The following is a 25,467-nucleotide window of genomic DNA, read 5'->3' as shown; positions in this document are numbered from 1 at the left end:
TCACAGAGTGCTGGAGTAACTCAGCGGGTCAGGCAGCATCTGTGGAGAACATGGATAGGTGACGTTTCACAGAGTGCTGGAGTAACTCAGCGGGTCAGGCAGCATCTGTGGATAACATGGATAGGTGACGTTTCACAGAGTGCTAGAGTAACTCAGCGGGTCAGGCAGCATCTCTGGAGAACATGGATAGGTGACGTTTCACAGAGTGCTGGAGTAACTCAGCGGGTCAGGCAGCATCTGTGGAGAACATGGATAGGTGACGTTTCACAAGTGCTGGAGTAACTCAGCGAGTCAGGCAGCATCTGTGGAGAACATGGATAGGTGACGTTTCACAAGTGCTGGAGTAACTCAGCGGGTCAGGCGTCATCTCAGGAGAGAAGGAATGGGTGACGTTTCGGGTCGAGACCCTTCCTCAGACTGTTTTCAATGATGGTTGATGAATGGGAACTGGACCTGGAGCAGCGGGAAGGTTGGTTGTGGGCAAGGAACCTAGGCCCCAGACGCCTTACTTGGCTAGGTCTCATAGGACCTGCACTAAAAACCAAAGTCTCGTAGTCGTGAGAATCATCGAAGAAGGAATGCGGGACAAAGCTAAATGCAATGATGGGTCAGAGGAAGTAAAATCGGGCGCAAGAAAGTGATCACTGACTAGACGGCAGCTGTAACGTTCTCTTATTTTTAAAAAACAAGAATGCATCAGACAGGTAGAAAACCACATTATTAAGTCGGCATTGGATGTCAAAAGTTACTCCACCAAAGAAGGTACAAACCTTTGTCAAAGAGCAGACACCAACATATCATTCAATTGTTCCAGTATGTCATGACTGCAACTTCCTTTTCTTTGCTTCTTGTATTACGACATCTCTCTCCCTGTTCTCCCTTGTACTCTTGTTCACTCCATTGTTTGGGCAGACAAAGAGGGGGATGTTCTCATGGGCTGCAAGCTTCCGTCACGATGCGGAGCTAAACGGGGAAGAGAAACAGACTATCAATAAGTGTAGGAAAGAAAACTGCAGAGGCTGGTTTAAATCGTAGGTAGACACAAAAAGCTGGAGTAATTCAGCGGGACAGGCAGCATCTCTGGAAAGAAGGAATGGGTGACGTTTCGGGTAAAGACCCTTCTTCAGTCTGAGGAAGGGCCTCGACCCCGAAACGTCACCTATCCATGTTCTCCACAGATGCTGCCTGACCCGTTGAGTTACTCCAGCACTTTGTGAAACGTCACCTATCCATGTTCTCCACAGATGCTGCCAGACCCACTGAGTTACTCCAGCACTCTGTGAAACGTCACCTATCCATGTTCTTCACAGATGCTGCCTGATCCGCTGAGTTACTCCAGCACTCTGTGAAACGTCACCTATCCATGTTCTCCACAGATGCTGCCTGACCCGCTGAGTTACTCCAGCACTCTGTGAAACGTCACCTATCCATGTTCTCCACAGATGCTGCCTGACCCGCTGAGTTACTCCAGCACTCTGTGAAACGTCACCTATCCATGTTCTCCATAAATGCTGCCTGATCCGCTGAGTTACACAGAATGCTGGAGTAACTCAGCGGATCAGGCAGCATCTGTTCAACTTTTTTTATCTTCTGGGTTTTACTGAGGCAGGAAAAACGATGGTCTACTACTCTGACTTAAGTTATTGTCCAATGTAATACCAGTCTCGCCATCTTTGTGGGAGCTCCACCATTTAGGTTAGATTTTGACTGAAGACAACTGTGAAATCTAACTGTGTGGTTCTTACAGTATCAAACTTTAGTTTAGAGAGATACAGCGCGGAAACAGGCCCTTCGGCCCACCGGGTCCGCGCCAACCAGCGATCCCCGCATACTAACACTATCCGACACCCACTAGGGATAATTTTACACTTGTATCAAGCTAATTAACCTACAAACCTGCACGTCTTTGGAGTGTGGGAGGAAACTGAAGATCTCGGAGAAAACACACGCAGGTCACGGGGAGAACGTACAAACTCCATACAGACAGCACCCGTAGTCGGGATGGAACCCGGGTCTCCGGCGCTGCATTCGCTGTAAGGCGGTAACTCTACCGCCGCGCCACCGTGACCGCTGATCTCAAAGTTAACGTAGACTACTTGCTTTTTTTAGTAGTGAGGGCAGGTCTGCGGAATGATATATTGCAGCCAGGCGGTTTTTGTTTTGTTACGGATCTAAATAAAGTAATATTTCATATATAATACGGGATCTGGCATAAAGGAGCCAATCTTTCAAAATATTGAATTGAAATTCATTATTTAACTCAACGGACTGAGCTGAAGTTTTTTGATGTTTTTGATACGCACAATTGTTTGTATATTTACCTGCTTTATATATAAACATAGCACAAAAAGTAAGGAAATTTGTGTTTGGTAGATTATTTCTTTGTTGTAACAATGCTTCTTGGCAATAAATCTGATACCGTTGGAAAGCCTGTTTATTTCCCTTTTAAATGGTGCCACATTTGTAAGGAACATGCATTTGTGGAATGAGCAGCAGAGCTGAGTATGTGGGTTGCGCCCATGAAAAATCTGCCAAATCTTCTCTGCCAATGCCAAACAGCTTATTCTGCCATTGACTCTTGTTCGGTGTTGTTTGGTGGATTGGACGATTGAAGTCTGAAGAAACAAGACATATTGGCAATTTAACAATTTATTCATTTAATAAACAGGAGCCTCAGTAGCGTGTGGAAGAACCATACACAGACACAACAGCCTGGCACTGGGATGGCATCCCATTCTTCAACCAGCATTTGTCGCAAGTCAGCCAACGTGGTTGTGTTGGTCACTCTGGCACGAACAGCACGCCCAAGCTGATCCCACAAGTGTTCAATGGGGTTGAGGTCAGGACTGCTGGCAGGCCATTCCATCCTCTCCACTCCCAAATTCTGGAGGTAGTCTCTGAGAAACCCTGCTCTGTGGGGGCGAGCATTGTCATCTTGGAGGATAGAGTTCGATCCCAGACTGTGGAGATATGGGATTGCCACTGGTTGCAGAATCTCATCTCGATATCTCTCTGCATTGAGATTGCCTCCAATGATGACAAGCCTCGTTTTTCCAGTGAGGGAGATGCCGCCCCACACCATCACACTGCCTCCACCAAAAGATGTTACTCTATCAGGCACCTGATTGTCAAAACAAGAGTCAATAGCAACAGCAGAATAAGCTGTTTGGCATTGGCAGAGAAGATTTGGCAAATTTTTCATGGGCGCAACCCATATACTCAGCTCTGCTGCTCATCCCACAAATGCATGTTCCTTACAAATGTGGCACCATTTAAAAGGGAAATAAACAGGCTTTCCAACGGTATAAGATTTATTGCCAAGAAGCATTGTTACAACAAAGAAATAATCTACTAAACACAAATTTCCTTACTTTTTGTGCTATGTTTATATTGAATTTTTTTTAATTATAGGTTTTCATCGTGCTGTTTATACAGTATATCTGTTATGCTGCTGCAAGAAGGAAGTTTGTCATTTCATTTTCAGACAATAAACTACTCTCAACACTATTGATTTCACAGCTTTGAAAATAGAATCTCAAATCTCTTTCCAATTTATAGACAATAGACAATAGGTGCAGGAGGAGGCCATTCGGCCCTTTGAGCCAGCACCGCCATTCAATGTGATCATGGCTGATCATTCTCAATCAGTACCCCGTTCCTGCCTTCTCCCCATACCCCCTGACTCCGCTATCCTTAAGAGCTCTATCTAGCTCTCTCTTGAATGCATTCAGAGAATTGGCCTCCACTGCCTTCTGAGGCAGAGAACTCCACAGATTCACCACTCTATGACTGAAAAAGTTTTTCCTCGTCTCCGTTCTAAATGGCCTACCCCTTATTCTTAAACTGTGGCCCCTGGTTCTGGACTCCCCCAACATTGGGAACATGTTTCCTGCCTCTAACGTGTCCAACCCCTTAATAATCTTATACGTTTCGATAAGATCTCCTCTCATCCTTCTAAATTCCAGTGTAGACAAGCCTAGTCGCTCCAATCTTTCAACATATGACAGTCCCGCCATTCCGGGAATTAACCTAGTAGTACTCCTATTGTTTATTGGCTCAGTTACTAATTGTAATCAAAATATGACTTTATAATAACTTTAAAGTGTATGTAAGCTGCTCACCTTCTACATGAGGGGAGCGAGGGTTTATTGGAACAAATGGATATCTGAGGCAGCAAGGAGGAACATGTCCTAGAACATGGAAAGATGCAATATTGATAGCAATGTGTAGACCCAAGGTGAAGACTGCAGACGTGAGAATCCTGAGCAAAACAAAACAAGTGCTGGAGACACTCAGAGCGTCATGGAGCCTTGCAACATGTAAACAGGCCCCTCATTCCCATCCACGCTAGTCCCAGTTTAGATGGTCAACATGATCGGCGTGTATGCGTTGGGCGATGGGGCTTGTTTCTATGTTGCATGTCTCTATTTGCACCAAGGTATCTCTAAATGCTGGAGTAACTCAGCGGGTCAGGCAGCATCTGTGGAGAACATGGATAGGTGACGTTTCACAGAGTGCTGGAGTAACTCAGCGGGCCAGGCAGCATCTCTGGATAGAAGGAATGGGTGACGTTTCGGGACGTGACCCTTATCCCTAACTAGCCGGAAGAAGGGTCTTGACCCAAAACGTCACCCATTCCTTCTCTCCAGAGATGCTGCCTGTCCCGCTGAGTTACTCTGGCGTTTTGTGTCTATCTTCGATTTAAACCAGCATCTGCAGTTCTTTCCTACACCTGATAAGGGAATAACGTTTAGATTTTAGATTTAGATTTAGATTTAGAGATACAGCGCAGAAACAGGCCCTTTGGCCCACTGGGTCCGCACACTAACACTATCCTACACACACTAGGCAAAAACATTTGCCCAGCCAATTAACCTACATACCTGTGCGACTTTGGAGTGTGGGAGGAAACCGAAGATCTCGGAGAAAACCCACGCAGGTCACGGGGAGAACGTACAAACTCCGTACCGGCGGCGCCCGTAGTCGGGATCGAACCTGAGTCTCCGGCGCTGCATTCGCTGTAAGGCGGCAACTCTACCGCTGCGCCACCGTGCCGCCTGGTTTAGTGCAAGGTAAAGCCAGCAATGTCTGATTAAGGATAGTCCGAGGGTCACCAATGAGGTAGATAAAGGAGTGAGACACTGCCCTGTCTCACTCTGTCTCAGGATTGGTCAAGACCTGAATGAGAATCATATCCTCTAGTTTTTTTAATTTGAAGCAACTTTTGAAATGGTTTTGGTTTGTAACACGCTTTTAACACGTAGCACAGCCTTGTATGTGCCGGTAGGCTACATAAATCATCAGGATGTTTTCTTGGAAAAGGAACAGGCCCCTTATGCGACGTAAATGTGAGGTGGACATGTTTTAAACAGTTGATACAGTGACCGGCCAGCTAGAAATGCTTTGCTGAGGCTCTACCTGGGGCAGAAACAGGCATAATAAGCCCTATTCTGTGCGGGGGGAGAGAGCGCTGTACGAGTCCTTTGTTATCTGCACATTGAATCCACTGGCCTGTTCTTGTTCAGCTTGGAGGTGTTGATAAAAGTGTGGGGTGGAGCGATATATCTTACTTACTTAAAGACAACGTCCTATTGTGTTTTTTTTTTGAAGGAGGAAAGCTCTCATTAGCACGAGGGATAGAATGAAGCCAGTCGGCAGCTGCATTCTGACATGCAGGAGATTCACCGAGCAACATTATACAATATACCTCTCTGTCCTCGCATTTCACAAGAGTACAGATGCTATACGTGATACCATTGTAACCTCTTCCAACCCGTGAAACTCCCTTCAGACGTGTCTGGCGTTGCTGCAAACACCAGGACTTTTTTCCTAAGGTTATTTAACTTTATTTTCTAGTCCGCAAATCGCTAGGCAGCACTTAAACTAAAATTAGCTTTCTGTTTGTTAAACCTGTACCATTTAAACCTGTACCATTTGCTTTCATCTCACACTGGGTGAATGCGAGGTAAGGGAATCAAAACCTAAAGGGTGCAGGTTTAAGGTGAGATAATAGACAATAGACAATAGGTGCAGGAGGAGGCCATTCGGGTCTTCGAGCCAGCACCGCCATTCAATGTGATCATGGCTGATCATTCTCAATCAGTACCTTGTTCCTGCCTTCTCCCCATACCCCCTGACTCCGCTATCCTTAAGAGCTCTATCTAGCTCTCTCTTGAATGCATTTAGAGAATTTGCCTCCACTGCCTTCTGAGGCAGAGAATTCCACAGATTCACAACTCTCTGACTGAAAAAGTTTTTCCTCATCTCAGTTCTAAATGGCCTACCCCTTATTCTTAAACTGTGGCCCCTTGTTCGCTGAGATGGGGCGGGGGGAAGGATTTAATTGGAACCTGAGGGGGCAACGTTTCTGCACTGAAGGTGGTGGGTGTATGGGGCGAGCTGCCAGAGGAGATAGTCGAGACAGAAACGATAAAACCAAGGGCCGCACGGTGGCGCAGCGGTAGAGTTGCCGCCTTACAGCGCTTACAGCGCCAGAGACCCGGGTTTGCTCCTGATATGGGTGCTGTCTGTACGGAGTTTGTACGTTCTCCCCGTGACCTGCGTGGGTTTTCTCCGAGATTTCCGGTTTCCTCCCACTTCAAAACTTCCGTATGTCGGTCAATTGGCCTGGTAAAAGTGTAATTTGTCCCTAGTGTGGACTAGGTGGGCCGAAGGGCCTGTTTCCACGCTGTATCTCTAAACGAAACATTTAAAAGACACTTGGACAGGTGCATGAATAGGACAGGTTTGGAGGCATTGAAGATAGACAACCTGTATCTGCAGTTCTGTTCGACACAAGGTTTAGAGCCATATGGGTCAAACGCAGGCAAAACTATACACTGTGAGTGGCTTGATTGCACTTGTATGTAGAGTTGCCAACTGTCCCGTATTAGCCGGGACTTCCCGTATTTTGGGCTAAATTGTTACAAGCAATGTGAGTAGGTGAGTGTGTGGGGGGTTATAGCTGTGTGTGTGTGTGTGTGTGTGTGTGCGTGTGTGTGTATACGAGTGTGTGTGTGTGTGTATACGAGTGTGTGTATACGAGTGTGTGTGTGTGTATACGAATGTGTGTGTATACGTGTGTGTTTGTGTGTGTATACGAATGTGTGTGTGTGTATATTAGTGTGTGTGTATATAAGTGTGTGTGTTTATATTAGTGTGTGTGTGTGTAAATTAGTGTATGTGTGTGTATATTAGTGCGTGTGTGTATATTAGTGTGTGTATTTTAGTGTGTGTGTATATTAGAGTGTGTGTATATTAGTGTGTGTGTGTGTGTGTGTGTATTAGTGTGTGTGTGTGTATTAGTGTGTGTATTAATGTGCTGGCATGAGTGTGTTTACACAAGAGCGTCTTTGCGCGTATACAAGTGTGTGGGTGTGCACGAGTGTGCGGGTGTGCACGAGTGTGTGGGTGTGCACGAGTGTGTGGGTGTGCACGAGTGTGTGGGTGTGCACGAGTGTGTGGGTGTGCATGGATGTGTGTGGGTGTGCACGGGTGTGTGTGGGTGTGCACGGGTGTGCACGAACATGCACGAGTGTGTGGGTGTGTGTAAATCATTGGTGTACACCAGTGGGTGAATGTTCCACCTAGATGGATGTCAGCCTCCTCCTGCACCTCAATGTTTTCGAGGTCTCGGATGTGCAGTACTATTGCAGACACCACAGTGGTGATGATTAATTCTACACTTAGCCGCTGCAGCTTTAGATGATGAGGTTTGGCCGTGTGGGTCACTGGGGAATCTAGTTTACATTTAAGATCATATATTCTGATGCAGCTGCAGCCACAGGTGTGTCTGATGCACATGAAAGGCATGCTTGCGGTTCACCCATGAAAGTCTGTCATGAAGGGTATTTTTTCTTGTGCGTCTTTGTGAGCCCGCCCTGCCCCGAGCTACCTGAGACCCACCAGATTCTTTCCCATTGTAAAGCATTAATTTTGTCATCATTAGGCCTTAAAATGGGTCCGACCCTTTGTGTAACATTCTAACTTGTTCTTTTGCATTTTTAACACTTTGATGCGATGGGAACAGCTGCTTCCAATCACACCGGCTCCCAGTTGAAGTAAGAGGACTTTTGTGCAGGTGTAACGAACGCAAAACCAGGAATTCACCATTACCCGGCCGCTAGTGTTGCCAACTGTCCCGTATTAGCCGGGACATCCCGTATATTTTGGGCTAAATTAGGTTGTCCCGTACTGGACCGCCCTTGTCCCGTATTAGGCCCGGGGGCACTGTAGGCCCAGACACTAGGCCCGGACACTGTTAGACCCGGACACTGTAGGCCCGGACACTGTAGGCCCGGGGGCGCTGTAGGCCCGGACACTGTTAGGCCCGGACACTGTTAGGCCCGGACACTGTTAGGCCCGGACACTGTTAGGCCCGGACACTGTAGGCCCGGAGGGACAGTGTAGGTCCGGAAACAATAGGCCCGGACAGTGTAGGTCCGGACACTGTAGGTCCGGATGCCCAGGTGCCGCCTGATGGAGGTTGCATAGCAACCCGCCTCCCGGCCCGGGCGGCCGCCATTGGTGGAGCGGGAGCACGTGGCCGCTGGCTGGGTGAGGTCACGTGGGGCGCGGGGCGGCGACGTCACCTTGTCCTGTATTTGGGAGTGAGATAGTTGACAGCCCTAACTACCACGGGGAAGAAGGTACAGGGGCCTGAAAACTGTGACCTCCCGGTTCAAGAACAGCTTCTTCCCAACAACCATCAGGCTCTTGAACACTGCACAACACTGACCACAGCAACTGTGACCTTCTACGGACTGTGTCTGTGGTTACACTACCAATTTCAGTTGCTGAAGAAGCGGCTCGACCCGAAATATCACCCATTCCTTCTCTACAGAGATGCTGCCTGACCCGCTGAGTTACTCCAGCACTCTGTGAAACGTCACCTGTCCATGTTCATAACAGATGCTGCCTGACCTGCTGAGTTACTCCAGCTTTTTGTGTCCATCTTTGCATTATTTTAGTTACCTGGAACTACTGTTAATATTTATTGCATTATTATTTTTTATGAGACCATAAGACACAGGAACAGAATTACATCATTCGCCCTGTCGAGTCTCTCCCAACCCCATTTTCCTGCCTTATCTCTGTGACATTTGATGTCCTTATTAATCAAGAACGTATCAGTCAGGACTTTAAAAATACGTGCAGGAAGGAACTGCAGATGCTGGTTTAAACCGAAGGTGGACACAAAATGCTGGAGTAACTCAACGGGTCAGGCAGCATCTCTGGAGAGAAGGAATGGGTGACGTTTCGGGTCGAGAGAGACCCTTCTCCTGTCTGAAACGTCTCGACCAAAATATCACCCATTCCTTCTCTCCAGAGATGCTGCCTGTCCCGCTGAGTTACTCCAGCATTTTGTGTCTGTCTTCGGTTTAAACCAGCATCTGTTGTTCCTTCCTACATATTGTCCCCCAATGATATTCTGTCTGTCTGACTTGGGCCCCGTCTCCATCTTGTCCCTCTACTTCATCCTCACGGATCAAAAAGGAAGTTGACGTTTTTAAAATTCTGAAAAATTGTTTCGATCAAGTAGCACAATAACTTGTTAAATTAAATACCAAAAGTTATAGCTTTAATATGAGAGTTGTAAAGGAGATACACAGGGCAAGTTTTGTTTGACACAGAGGGTGGTGGGGGCCTGGAACGTGTTGCCAGGGGTTGGCCACAGTGGAGGCAGATACGATAGTGGTGTTTAATTTTTTGGTTTTGGGGAAACAGGCCCTTCGGCCCACCCAGTCCGCGCCGACCAGCGATCCCCGCACACTAGCACAACCCTACGCACACTAGGGACAATTTTACATTTGCACCGAAGCCAATTGACCTACAAACCTGCACGTCTTTGGAGCGTGGGAGGAAACCGGAGATCTTGGAGAAAACCCACGCAGGTCACGGGGAGAACGTGCAAACTCCGTACAGACAGCGCCCGTAGTCGGGATGGAACCCGGGTCTCCGGCGCTGTGAGGCAGCAACTCTACAGCTGGGCCACCGTGACGCCCGAGATGCTTTTGGATAGACACTTGGCTATGCATGGAATGGAGGAATATGGATGATGCACTGGTAGATAAGCATTGGTCTTGACGATGGGCCTGTTCTTGCGCTGCACAGTTGTATGTTCTAGATACATATCGTGTTCCTCACGCCATTAGGATTATATTGTTGGTATGGGCGCTGTGTGTAACATCCTGATTATTAAGCGAAAGGAGAGATTAATTGCTTGCAGGTAGAAGTGGCTAAATGGTTTGGCCAGCTGTTCAAATGTTCCAACAGGTAGAAATGGTAGGCAGATTAAAAACAAATCCTAGCGGCGGTAGTATGTGTGTGTTTACAAAGTGACTGGGCAAGCAATTAATTATAATGCGGTTGTCATAAACATTTGCTTAAACTTATTACCTGTAAACTGTTCCCAGGTTTGCTTTGTATTCGGTTCCAATCCCTACAGAGGGGCTGTCGAGAAGATGACTAATGGGGGTGAGTCACATTGAGAGATGCCATCGTGAGCGGGGAGCACACACACACACACATATGCTTCCAGTGAGGAGAGGCCAACATCTTGCTCCAGTTTGCATCTTGCATACTTGTGTCGTGGTGTAAGATGCGAGCTTCGCTGCTTCACCAGTCTTGTCATTGCCTTTGATGTGAGGAGCTCCTCTTATTAGTGCTCTACCATCTGTAGCTGGTCATCCATCACCGATCTCCCTGTGTTCTGCGCAGTGACAGTGCATGACGTGCAGTTTAAATGAGATATATGGATTTCGCTTTCCAAGCTCTCTTTCCTTCTGATCAAAAAAACCCCCTCCGTTTCCCGATTGCCCGTTTGCTGCAGAAAAACCTCTTTGAAGTTAACACTGAACGCCACTGAATGATAACTTTGTGTACTCAATTCTTCCAGTTTTATATTGCAATGAAATATTAATACGGCTCACTTTGATAAATTAACTGTGTTCGTTCAATCTGAACAGTTATTGGAGGAAGCATGAAATTCCATGGCTGATTTATCGAAACACATTAATATTTGCTGTTCTTAATAGAAAGATAATTTAGTTTAGTTTGGAGGTATTTATTTCACAAAATGCTGGAGTAACTCAGCGGGTCAGGCAGCATCTCGGGAGAGAAGGAATGGGTGACGTTTCGGGTCGAGACCCTTCTTCAGACTAGTTAGTTTAGATTTTTTTAGATTTAGAGATAAAGCGCGGAAACAGGCCCTTCGGCCCACCGAGTCCGCGCAGCCCAGCGATCCCCGCACATTAACACTATCCTACCCACACTAGGGCCAATTTTTTTTTTTTTACATTTGCCCAGCCAATTAACCTATATACCTGTATGCCTTTGGAGTGTGGGAGGAAACCGAAGATCTCGGAGAAAACCCACGCAGGTCACGGGGAGAACGTACAAACTCCATACAGACGGCGCCCGTAGTCAGGATCGAACCTGAGTCTCCGGCGCTGCATTCGCTGTGAGGCAGCAACTCTACCGCTGCGCCACCGTGCAGCTCTTTGAGTTTGGAGATACAGCATGGAAACAAGGCCCTTCTGCACACCGAGTCCTCACCGACCATCGATCACCAGTTCACACTAGTTTTGTGTCATCCACTCCTTACACACCAGGGGACAATTTTCAGAGGGCCGAACAAACCTATAAACCTGTACGTGTTTGGAGTGTGGGAGGAACCCGGAGCACCTGGAGAAAACCCACGCAGGTCACGGGGAGAGCGTACAAACTCCGCACAGACAGCACCCGAGGCCAGGATCGAACTCAAGTTGTGAGGCAGGGGCTCTACTGTTGCACCCACTGTGCCGCACTTAGCCTTTTAAGTGTTTTAGTGTGGAGGATTCTAAATTATGGGGAAAAAAAAGTTTAAACCGTTTCTTTAACATTGTTAACGTTTCAAATGAAGAAAAGTCCGACACTTGTAAGTACAGACTCCCTAATCCCATGAAAGGGACAGGATATGGAACACTCGTGCAGCGGGTAGAGCTGCTGCTTCACAGTGCCCGAGACCCAGATTCGATTCTAGCCTTGGGCGTTGTCTTTGTGGAGTTTGCACTATCTTTCTGTAACTGTGTGGCTTTTCTCCAGGTGCTCTGGTTTTCTCCCACGTCCCAAAGGATTGGGGCGGCACGGTGGCGCAGCGGTAGAGTTGCTGCCTCACAGCGCCAGAGACCCGGGTTCGATCCCGACTGCGGGCGCTGTCTGTACGGAGTTTGTACGTTCTCCCCGTGACTTGCTGCGAGATCTTCGGTTTCCTCCCACACTCCAAAGATGTGCAGGTTTGTAGGTTAATTGGCTTAGTGTAAATGTAAATTGTGCCTAGTGTGTGTAGGATGGTGTTAGTGTGCGGGGATCGCTGGTCGGCGTGGACTCGGTGGGCCGAAGGGCCTGTTTCCAAGCTGTATCTTTCAATGTCAATGAATTCAATCATTCAGACCAAGAAGTTATGAGAGAAAGCATGAAAAATCCATGGTTGATTTATTGAAAATTACAATGGTAATCATAGTTCTTTCTTAATAGAAATATTAAGAAAGAGCAAGAGCTCTCATTATTGTAATTGTGATATATCTATCTTAATATGTGGAGTGTTCCAAATGCTAAAAGGAAGAAAAGGTTTTAAAAATAATTTCTGAAAAATTGTTTTAATCAAGTGTGAAATAACTTTTTAACTGAAAAGTCCCATGTTTGAAAATATAGGATATATTGCTTGGCCCTGCCAAAGAAAATCATTGCCCAATGTTTTGTGAATGTAACTTTGATTATTAATGGCCATCAGGTTTCTTGGAACAGGTCCAGTTTTATTGGTGTTACCTTGGTTTAATTTAGTTTAGAGATACAGCGCGGAAACAGGCCCTTCGGCCCAACGATTCCCGCACACTAACACTATCCTACACACACTAAGGACAATTTTTACATTTACACCAAGCCAATTAACCTACAAACCTGCACGTCTTTGGAGTGTGGGAGGAAACCGAAGATCTCGGAGAAAACCCACACAGGTCACGGGGAGAACGTGCAAACTCCGTACAGACAGCACCCATAGTCGAGATCGAGCCCGGATCTCCGGCGCTGTGAGGCAGCAACTCTACCGCTGCGCCACCGTTCCGCCCCATGGTTGGCGTACTCAGTGTCCATACTTGTAAGATATCTGCTGCATTTCCAGTGAAATAATTTCAGTGGTACAGAACAACTTTCAGTAGCATCCTGTGTGATCATAATATACATGGGCTAAATGTATGCTAAGATCACTGAGGTTTCTAAAACAAATGAAGTTCTGAATGCTAGGTTTAATATTATTATTGTCACGTGTACCCGGGTAGATGGATTGTCACCTTGTCGTGGTGGAGAAGCTCGTGCGGTCCTGAGATCCTGAGAGCGATGCCATCTGGAGCTACGCTCCTGGTGGGGTCACCCATGGCGGTAAGGTCGAGGGGGAGGTCCCTGACAAAGAGCGATCCAACCAAGACCTCAACGGTGGAACAGGCGGAGGGAGGATGGCGGCTGACTTTAGTGGAGCGTCACAACGGCTGGGAAGGCCGATGGATGAAGGCTGCGGCAGAAAAGGGTCCCCGGTCATCTTGGACTCCACGCCACTGGATCCTGACCCAGAATAATCCTTCTTTTAAACCGTCTGTCTTAGATAGAGGCTTTGCTCAATGGAAAAGTTATGGAATTAAAAGGGTGGGAGATCTTTATCATAAGGGAACTTTTCTTTCTTTTCAGGATTTACAGCAGAAGTACGGATTACATGTTAATAATTATTTTAGATATTTACAACTTAGAGATTATGTAAAATCACACATGCAAGAATATAAGTTTAGAGGTCCAGAAACACTTGATGTATGCCTGAATCGACATTATAATTCAAATAAATTAATATCCTTTATTTACAATACTCTCCTTGACACTGACATTCCGTCATCAGAATCTTATAGACGAGCATGGGAGGACGAATTGAATCAATTTATAATGCAAGATATATGGGATGAAAGCTTACAACATATACATCAATGTTCATTGAATACTAGACATTCCTTAATACAATTTAAAATAATACATAGATTACATTATTCGAAGACGAAATTAAATAGGATTTTTCCTAGTATCTCTCCTATTTGTGATAAATGTCAATTTCAAGAAGCTAATTTAACTCATATTTTCGTAACTTGTATAAAAATGCAAAACTTCTGGTTGGAGATTTTTAAAATTGTTTCTAAAGTTATTAATAAAAAATTAGATATGGACCCAAAATTAATTATATTAGGATTATCAGAACATACTACAAATTTTACAGTAAGTCAGGTACATTTTCTTGATTACAGTCTAATAACTGCGAAAAAATTAATACTTAAATTTTGGAAAAAACCAATAACCCCCATAATTAAAATGTGGACTACGGAAATGACCGAGACCCTGCATTTAGAAAAAATAAGGTTTGCCTTAATCGACAAACCTGAGTTATTTTTAAAAATATGGTCTCCATTTATTGAATTTTTAGAAAAGTAAATGGGTTTGGCACAGGACTAAAATAAAAAATTTAATTTAAAAGTTGAAACTTGAGTTAGGGGTTGGATGTACAACTGTGGTTATTGCCTCCCGGATCTACTCCCTTTAATTTTTTATTGTTAGATCCTTTTTTTTTTAACCCTCTTATTCTCTCTCCCCAAGTTTATAGTTTTTTATTTTTATTTTTACTTTCTCTCTTCAAAAATTTAAAATTGAAGCTATGTAAGAACTTTGTAACAAATGTGTTTTTTCTCATTTCTATTTGTACATATGCTTTTCAAAAATAAAAAATATTTTAAAAAAAAGATCTGTCAAGGACCGTATGGTGGCTGTCTGTGCACCAGTCTCCTCACGTCAAACAAAGCCACGCACAGGCGTCCGACCCTATGGAGAGGACAGTCACACTCGCTTCCAGTGACCGCCGACGATGATGGTCTGTGAAAATCTTTGTTTTGTGTGCTATCCAGTCAAGTTAGAAGAAGGGTCTCGATGCAAAACGTCACCCATTCCTGCTACCCATTGATGCTGCCTGTCCCGCTGAGTTACGCCAGGATTTTGTACATATCTTCAGAGTGTGCACCCTGCATAAATACAATCAATTCAACTCAAGTACCACACCTAAGGCAAAGAGGAGCGAAGCTGTGCTTGATATAGGTCCCACCATTGTAGCACATCAGTTCATACGTGATAGGAGCAGAATTAGACCATTTGGCCCATCAAGTCTATTCCTCCATTCAATCATGGCTGATCTATGTTTCCCTCTCCTAACCCCATTCTCCTGCTTTCTCCCCATAATCCCTGACACCCATTCTAATCAAGTATCTGTCGATCTCTGCCTTAAAAATATCCATTGACTGCCTCCACAGCTGCCTATGGCATTGACAATGTCCACAGACAAAGTCCAATGTCCGCAAGGGGGTAGAGGTGAATCGGACAGTGCCCTAGCTTATGGAAGGGCCGTTCAGAAGGCTGATAACAGAGGGGAAGAAGCTGTCCCTGAGTCTGGTGGTGCGCGCTTTCAAGCTTCTGTACCTTCTGCCGGACGGGAGCGGGGAGAAGAAGGAATGGCTGGGGTGGGACAGGGACACGTCTCTGATTATGTTGGCTGCTTTCCCGAGGCAGCGTGAGGTGTAGATGGAGTCGATGGTGGGGAGTGTGGTGTGTGTGATGGGCTGGGGTACATCTACAATGGTGGGGAGTGTGGTGTGTGTGATGGACTGGACTATATCTACAATGGTGGGGAGTGTAAAAAAATAACTGCAGCTGCTGGTACAAATCGAAGGTATCTATTCACAAAATGCTGGAGTAACTCAGCAGGTCAGGCAGCATCTCAGAAGAGAAGGAATGGGTGACGTTTTGGGTCGAGACCCTCCTTCAGACTCTGCACATCCACGACTCTCTGCAATTTCTCACAGTCTTGGGCAGAGCTATCCCCAAACCAAGCTCCCAAACTGTGATGTAACCTGACTGTATGCTTTCCATGTGTTGGAGGGAACTGCAGGTGCTGGTTTAAACCAAAGATAGACACAAAACGCTGGAGTAACTCAGCGGGACAGGCAGCATCTCGGGAGAGAGGGAATGGGTGACGTTTCGGGTCGAGACCCTTCTTCAGTCTGAAGAACAACCTTTTTTGTTCCTAATCCTAACATGAGTTGTACATGAAAGATTGGGAAGGACACAAAGTCGACACATGGAACTGCAGATGCTGGTTTACACCAAAGATAGACACAAAATGCTGGAGTAACTCAGCGGGACAGGCAGCATCTCTGGAGAGAAGGAATGGGTGGCGTTTCAGGTGGAGACCTTTCTTTCTATTGTGCATCTGTAGATGTTTGTATGAGTCAGTGGATATATGTCAGATAGAGTTACTGGCATGGTTGGGAATGGTTGCACAGCCCTGCCTAGCTGTTGTGGAAGAGTTTCCAGATTTTAATGTGACTGGATGTGTGCACGTCTGACTACTCTAATTTCAATTCACTGTTCAAAATCTGAAGGGATCAAATAATTAGAGGAATGAGATAACAGGATATGAATCAGCCATCAGCTCACCTGCTGCTGTTCATGTTTCACAATATGCAAGGCTGTGTCAGGCACTGAAAGATGTGTGTCAGACTAATAATTCGCTAATGCCTTTTAAAATAGTGGATTAATTTTGAAGGTATTCTGATCTGTGAAATGATGAAAAGCTTTTTATCATGATACATTATTGGCAAATTGCTGTGGCTTCCAGAGTCGGTGGTGATCAGTTTTGGTCTGGACCAGAATTCCCAAGCAAACATCTCTGCCTTGTTCAGAGTCTTTGTCAACCTGCCACGTTCCGCAGGGCAACTTTGGAAGAGTGCGGAGATAATTTACGATTCATTTTATCTCCGTTTGCTTTGTTTTGTTTAATTAGTTTAGAGGTACAGCGTGGAAACAGGCCCTTCGGCCCACTGGTTCCGCGCCGACCAGCGATCCCCGCACATTAACACTATCCTACACCCACTATGGACAACTTTTACATTTATACCAAGCCAATTAACCTGCAAACCTGCACGTCTTTGGAGTGGGGGAGGAAACCGAAGATCTCGGAGAAAACCCACGCAGGTCACGGGGAGAATGTACAAACTCCGTACAGACGGGATGGAACCCGGGTCTCCGGCGCTGCATTCGCTGTAAGGCAGCAACTCTACCACTGCGCCACCGTGACCGCCCTTTTGTGTTGCTACCTTCTCCCAATGAACAATGACCTGCTCTACATTTTCCTTGATCTCATTCCCTTTATCCTGTTTTCACACCTTAAACTTCCTTATCTCTGTACCTCCCTGTCGCCTGACATTAGTCTTTAGAACGGTCTCAACGCAAAACGTCACCTATCCATGTTCTCCAGAGATGCTGCCTGTCCCGCTGAGTTACTCCAGCACTCTGTGAAACTTCACCTATCCATGTTCTCCAGAGATGCTGCCTGTCCCGCTGAGTTACTCCAGCACTCTGTGAAACGTCACCTATCCATGTTCTCCAGAGATGCTGCCTGACCTGCTGAGTTACTCCAGCATTTTGTGTCTATCTTCGAGAGTGCTCTGGAGCTCTTCCTGCAGAATTACAGGCCGCATCATTTACAATTGCCTTTCAGTGGTCACTGGTTTAGAGACACAGCATGGAAACAGGCCCTTCGTCCCACCGAGTACGCGCCAAACCAGCGATCACCCGTCCGCACCAGTTCTATGTTATCCCACCTTCTCATCCACTCCCTACACACCAGGGGGCAATTTACAGAGGGCCCGATTAATAGGGTTACCAACTTTCTCACTCCCAAATAAGGGACAAAAGGTGACGTCACCACCCCGCGCCCCACGTGACCTCACCCAGCCAGTGGGCACGTGCTCCCGCTCCACCAATGGCGGCTGCCCGGGCCGGGAGGCGGGTTGCTACGTAACCTCCATTAGGCTGGTTTGGCCGAGCCTACAGCAGACCCCGGGCCTACTCTGTCCGGGCCTACACTGTCTGGGCCTACACTGTCCGGGCCTACACTGTCCGGGCCTACACTGTCCGGGCCAACACTGTCCGTGCCAACACTGTCTGGGCCTACACTGCCTCCCGGGCCTACACTGTCCGGGCCTACACTGTCCGGGCCTACACTGTCCGGGCCTACACTGTCCAGGCCTACACTGTCCGGGCCTACACTGTCCGGGCCTACACTGTCCGGACCTACACTGTTTGGACCTACACTGCCTCCCGGGCCTACACTGTCCGGGCCTACACTGTCCGGGCCTACACTGTCCGGGCCTACACTGTCCGGGCCTACACTGTCCGGGCCTACACTGTCCGGGCCTACACTGTCTGGACCTACACTGCCTCCCGGGCCTACACTGTCCAGGCCTACAGCGCCTCCCGGGCCTACACTGTCCGGGCCTACACTGTCCGGGCCTACACTGCCCGGGCCTACACTGTCCGGGCCTACACTGTCCGGGCCTACACTGTCCGGGCTTACACTGTCCGGGCCTACACTGTCCGGGCGTACACTGTCTGGGCCTACACTGTCCGGGCCTACAGCGCCTCCCGGGCCTAATACAGGACAAGGGCGGTGCTGTACGGGACAAGCCAATTTAGCCCAAAATACGGGATGTCCCATCTAATAAGGGACAGTTGGCAACCCTATTGATTAACCTACAAACTCGCATGTCTTCACAATGTGGGAGGAAACCGGAGACCCCGGGGGAAACTGATGCGGGTCACGGGGAGAACGTAGAAACTCCACACAGACAGCACCCGAGGTCAGGATTGAATGGGGGTCTCTGTCGCTGTGAGGCAGCAACTCTACCGCTGCGCCACCTCTAATTGTTGATTTGTAGATTGTCTGCATTCTCGTTGTGCTATGAACCTTCTTTCTTTGATATCGACTGGCATTTATCTGCTGCATTTGGAGTTGTGAAGTCCCAGCTGTACACTGTCAAACTCGTTAACAGGTGGTCGTTGGCAGATGGACAAACCTGAAGCCAGACCGTAACGTGAAAGATTTACACTCTCCACTCTCCACTCTCCACTCTCCGCGCCGTTGATGCTTCGAGCAGCCGTTCCATCACCTTCTGGGTTTCTCTGACTGAACTTAGTCCAGGCCACAGTAATTTTTCTGAAGCGACACATCTCTTTCTCATTTTGGTCATGTAGGTGCCTGCAGAAAGTGTCTTGCTTACGGTTTCAAATTCCCATCTAGGAATGAGATCCTCTTGCTTCCCCGGGCATCGGTTGTCATCGCGTTACAATTCTGCTCTGTCAAGAATCTGTGTCGAAAGACCGTCTTGGCAAGGAACTAATAGACTGAAAATGCATTTTCGGTCAACATGAAATCTCTGAAAACTCTTGCACGGAAACCTTTGTGGGGTTCAAGTGAGATACTGGAGCAGGAAGCCATCTTTGGAGAGAAGGAATGGGTGACGTATCGGGTCGAGACCCTTCATCAGACTGAGAGTCAGGGGAAAGGGAGACACAGAGATAAGGGAGTGTTTAGTTTAGAAATACAGTGCGGAAACAGGCCCCTTCGGCCCACCGAGTCCGCGCTGACCAGCGATCCCCGCACATTAACACTATCCTACACCCACTGGGGACAATTTACATTTATACCAAACCAATTAACCTACAAACCTGTACGTCTTTTGGAGTGTGGGAGGAAACCGGAGATCTCAGAGAAAACCCAAGCAGGTCAAGGGGAGAACGTACAAACTCCGTACAGACAGCGCCCGTAGTCGGGATGGAACCCGGGTCTCCGGCGCTGCAAGCGCTGTAAGGCAGCAACTCTACCGCTGCGCCACCGTGCCGCCCCAAGACGTACAGGTATGTAGGTTAATTGTCTGGGTAAATGTAAAAATTGTCTCTAGTGTGTGTGGGATAGTGTTAGTGTGCGGGGATCGCTGGGCGGTGGGCCGAAGGGCCTGTTTCCGCGCTGTATCTCTAAATCTAAAATCTAAAAATCTAAAAATCTAAACCTCCTCTGGGCCCTCTCCAGAGCCAGCACATCCTTCCTCAGATACGGGGCCCAAAATTGTTCACAGTACTCCAAATGCATCCTGACCAGCGCCTTGTAGAGCCCCAGCATTACATCTCCGTTTATGTGTATAAGCCTTCTCGAAATAAATGCTCGCTGGTACTGAAAATGCTGGAAAATGAAACTCCCTTGTTTCGACTGTCTGAGTTTGTCAGTTTTCATTGATGCAACATAGATTCTAATACCATTTTGAAGCCTATTGGACACATTAACAAGTGTCAACTCCTCAAATTCCATGGCCCTGCCAGTTAATGGGACGTGCTATCAGAGCTCAAGGTGTGGAGAACACTGGAGCTAATTATCCATCACTGCAACTTGACCTTGTTGTGGGAAGTGGGCCAAGTCCCGCAGGCATCCCCCTCCTTTACCTCAAGGGAAGAGAATATCTGATTAAAGTGAGGATTAAATGAGCTCGCCTTTGCCCGTCCCAGAAGACAGGGAGAGTAATATGCCAGAAGCATTATTCCGATTTAAAAATGCATCAGGCTCCAACCCTGCGCTACTTTCACCCAGTTTCTCTGAAATATTAATCAATGTGCTTCCTTCACCAATTAATGTAAAAGTTGCAGCCCCCTCACCACTCCTCTCTTGGCGGGCCGCTGAGAGATGACCAGAGTTGCCAACTGTCCCATATTAGCTAGGACATCCCGTATTTTCAGCCAAATTGGCTTGTCTCGTACGGGACAGCCCTTGTCCCGTATTAGGCACGGACAGTGTGGTAGGAAAGAAAACTGCAGATGCTGGTTAAAATCTGTGCCTAGCTTCCAGACAGTGTAGGTGCGGTGTGGACAGTGTAGGCCCAGAGGCCCCGGCGCTGCCTAACGGAGGTTGCCTAGCAACCCGCCTCCCTGGTAGACACAAAAAGCTGGAGTAACTCAGTGGGTCAGGCAGCATCTCTGGAGAGAAGGAATGAGAGAACCCTTTCCTTCTCTCTAGAGATGCTGTCTGACCCGCTGAGTTACTCCAGTTTTTTTGAGTCTACCTTCGATTTAAACCAGCACCTGTAGTTTTTTTTTCCCCTACACGACCCGCCTCACGGCCTGAGCGGCCGCCATTGTTGGAGCGGGAGCACGTGGTCGCTGGCTGGGTGAGGTCACGTGGGGCGCGGGGCGGTGACGTCACCCCTTGTCCCGTATTTGGGAGTGCTATAGTTGGCAACCCTAGAGATGACCCCAATTATGGATAGAAACGGGAAGCCTGACATTGTTCAGCAACACCCAGCTTGGCCAGAGTGATCCCAGGAACTAGTGGGCTAACAAGTCACGAGCCTTTGACAGCGCTGTGTCCCTGGAGTTTAGAAGGACGAGAAGGGACATCATTGAAACTTACCGAATAATGAAAGGCCTGGATAGAGTGGACTTGGGGAGGATGTTTCCACTGGTGGGAGTGTCTCGGACCAGAGGCCACAGCTTCAGAATTAAAGGGAGCTCTTTTAGAAAGGAGGAACTTCTTTAGTCAGATGGAAGTCAATCTGTGGAACTCATTGCCACAGATGGCTGTGGAGGCCAAGTCAGTGGATATATTTAAGGCAGTGATAGACAAATTCTTGATTAGAACGGGTGTCAAGGATTATGGGGAGAAGGCAGGAGAATGGGATTAGGAGGCAGAGATCAGCCATGATTGAATGACGGAGTGGGCCCGACGGGCCAAATGGCCTAATTCTACTCCTATCACTTATGATCTTATGATCCCATGAGCACAATTCCGCCTTAATCTCATGAATGAATTGGAAATAGTCGAGAGACAAGTGTTTAATTGGCACGTGTGTAGGAAATGGAACAATAAAATTCTTGCTTGCTGCACCTTTACAAGTCCATTACAAGCCAGATGCAGGAAAAATGTTCCCGATGTTGGGGGAGTCCAGAACCAGGGGCCACACAGTCTAAGAATAAAGGGGAGGCCATTTAAAACTGAAGTGAGAAAACCCAGAGAGTTGTGAATTTGTGGAATTCTCTGCCACAGAAGGCAGTGGAGGCCAATTCACTGGATGAATTTAAAAGAGAGTTAGACACATCTCTAGGGGCTAGTGGAATCAAGGCATATGGGGAGAAGGCAGGCACGGGTTACTGATTGTGGATGATCAGCCATGATCACAATGAATGGCGGTGCTGGCTCGAAGGGTCAAATGGCCTCCTCCTGCACCTATTTTCTATGTTTCTATTAATAAAATAACATCTAAACATACAAAAATCAGTAATACAATAAATGAATAATCCTAGATAACCGGGTGATAACAGTGCAAACCAAAGTCTGCAAAAATGGTAAAACTAAAACAAAGTCCTTAGAAGATCACAGTTGCTGAGGTTGGTGTTATGTGTAGGAAGGAACTGCAGATGCTGGTTTAAACCGAAGATAGACGCAACATGCTGGAGTAACTTAGCGGGACAGGCAGCGTCTCTGGAGAGAGGAGAATGGGTGACCTTTAGGGTCGAGACCCATCTTCAGATTAGTGTTATGCAGCGTTCAAGACCCTGATGGAATGGAGGTTATTTGGAACGACCTGCCAGAGGAGGTAGCTGGGGCAGGTACTATAAGAGCATTAAAAACACACTTGGACAGGTAGGTGGATAGGGCAGGTTTAAAGTGGTATATATGGACCAAATGCTGGCAAATGGGACTAGCTTAGATGGGGCATCTTCGTCGGCATGGATGAGTTGGGCCGAAGGGCCTGTTTCCGTGCTGTGTGTAGGGTTGCCAACTGTCCCGTATTAGCCAGGACAATCCGTATATTGGGGTAAATTGGTTTGTCCTGCACGGGATTGTCCTTGTCCCCTATCAGGCCCGGGGGGGGGGGGGGGGGGGGGGTGTGCTGTAGGCCCGCATACTGCAAGCCCGGACTGTGTAGGCCCGGACACTGTAGGCCTGGACACTGTAGGCCCGGATACTGTAGGCCCGGACACTGTAGGCCCGGACACTGTAGGCCCGGACACTGTAGGCCCGGACACTGTAGGCCCGGACACTGTAGGCCCAGACACTGTAGGCCCAGACACTGTAGGCCCGGACACTGTAGGCCCGGACACTGTAGGCCCAGACTCTGTAGGCCTGGACAGTGTAGGCTCGGAGAGTGTAGGCCCGGACAGTGTAGACCCGGAGAGTGTAGGCCCGGACACTGTAGGCCCGGACACTGTAGGCCCGGATGCTCGGAAGCGGCCTAACGGAGGTTGCATAGCTACCTGCCTCCCTTTCCGGGCGGCCGCCATTGGTGGAGCGGGAGCACGTGGCCGCTGGCTGGGTGAGGTCACGCGGGGCGGTGATGTCACCCTTTGTCCCTTAATAGGGAGTGAGGAAGTTGGCAACCCCTTAGCTATGCGACTCTATCTGAACATAACCTTCTCACGGCACTTTCTTATATTTGTATTCACAGCTGGAGTTACTGAATAGATATCAAGAGCAGATATGTGAGCTAATGTTTCTCTACCATCTGGACACGTTAAAGGCAGTCGTGATGCAGTTCCACAGCATCTGTTTGCCTTTTCGTTCCAAGTAGGTTTCGGCTTTGAGTTCATGATTGTCATGTGCGAGTGGAGGTGAAAGCTTCCGTTAGTAGCCGGCATATTGGGCGCAGCGGGTAGAGCCGCTGCCTGTCGGCGCCAGAGACCCAGGTTCGATCCTGACCTCGGGTGCTGTCTGTGTTTGCACGTTCTCCCTGCGACCGCGTGGGTTTCCTCCGGGTGCTCCGGTTTCCTCCCACATCCCAAAGACGTGAGGGTTTGTAGGTTAATTGTCCCCTGTAGATTGCTCCCTAGTGTGTAAGGAGTTAATAGACAATAGACAATAGGTGCAGGAGGAGGCCATTTGGCCCTTCGAGCCAGCACCGCCATTCAATGTGATCATGGCTGATCATTCTCAATCACTACCCCGTTCCTGCCTTCTCCCCATACCCCCTGACTCTGCTATCCTTAAGAGCTCTACCTAGCTCTCTCTTAAAAGCATTCAGAGAACTGGCCTCCACTGCCTTCTGAGGTAGAGAATTCCACAGATTTACAACTCTCCGTTCTAAATGGCCTACCCCTTATTCTCAAACTGTGGCCCCTTGTTCTGGACTCCCCCAACATTGGGAACATGTTTCCTGCCTCTAACGTGTCCAACCCCTTAATAATCTTACATATTTCAATAAGATCCCCTCTCATCTTTCTAAATTCCAGTGTATACAAGCCTAGTTGCTCCAGTCTTTCTCCAGTCTTCCCGCCATTCCGGGAATTAACCTAGTAAACCTATGCTGCACGCCCTCAATAGCAAGAATATCCTTCCTCAAACTGCACACAATACTCCAGGTGCGGTCTCACTATGGCCCTGTACAACTGCAGAAGGACCTCTTTGCTCCTATACTCAACTCCTCTTGTTATGAAGGCCAACATTCCATTGGCTTTCTTCACTGCCTGCTGTACCTGCATGCTTCCTTTCAGTGACTGATGCACTAGGATACCCAGATCTCGTTGTACGTCCCCTTTTCCTAACTTGACACCATTCAGATAATAATCTGCCTTCCTATTCTTACCACTAAAGTGGATAACCTCACACTTATCCACATTAAACTGCATCTGCCATGCATCCGCCCACTCACACAACCTGTCCAAGTCACCCTGCAACCTCATTGTATCTTCCTCACAGTTCGCACTACCACCCAGCTTTGTATCATCTGCAAATTTGGTAATGTTACTTTTAATCCCTTCATCCAAGTCATTAATGTATATTGTAAATAGCTGCGGTCCCAGCACCGAACCTTGCGGTACCCCACTAGTCACTGCCTGCCATTCTGAAAGGGACCGATTTATCCCCACTCTTTGCTTTCTGTCTGCCAACCAATTTTCTATCCATGTCAGTACCCTACCCCCAATACCATGTGCTCTAATTATACAGTTCAGTTCAGTTTAGTTTATTCTCACTTGTACCGAGGTACAGTGAAAAGCTTCTTTTGCGTGCTAACCTGTGGAATTCTTCGCCACAGAAGTCTGTAGAGGCCAAGCCAGTAGATATTTTTAAGGCAGAGATAGATAGATAGATTGTTGATTAGTACGGGTGTCAGGGGTTGTGGGGAGAAGGCAGGAGAATGGGGTTAGGAGGGAGAGATGGATCAGCCATGATTGAATCCAGGAGTAGACTTGATGGGCCGAATGGCCTAATTCTACTAACACTTATGATACCAGCCAGCAATGAGAAAGTGGAAAAACATAGAACTAGTGTGAACGGGTGATCAATGATCAGTTGGGCCTAAGGGCCTGTTTCTATGCTGTATCTCTGAACTGTTAGAAGCTGTGACATGTGGCTCTATTTTAAAACATGTTCCGCACGGACTTTGTGGGCCGAAGGGCCTGTCCCTGTGCTGTCCTTTTCCGTGTTCTATATTTATACTAAGCCTGAGCATTCTTCTGATTATTTTTATAACTGTGGAAATACAATTATCTATATACTAAAACTCTTGAGTGTTATCTTGTTTGTGACTG

This window comes from Rhinoraja longicauda, chromosome 13, assembly GCF_053455715.1.
Source record: "Rhinoraja longicauda isolate Sanriku21f chromosome 13, sRhiLon1.1, whole genome shotgun sequence".
In the NCBI taxonomy this organism is placed as follows: domain Eukaryota; kingdom Metazoa; phylum Chordata; class Chondrichthyes; order Rajiformes; family Arhynchobatidae; genus Rhinoraja; species Rhinoraja longicauda.
The sequence above is the reverse complement of the archived record's forward strand: the minus strand, read 5'-3'. Positions refer to the sequence as shown.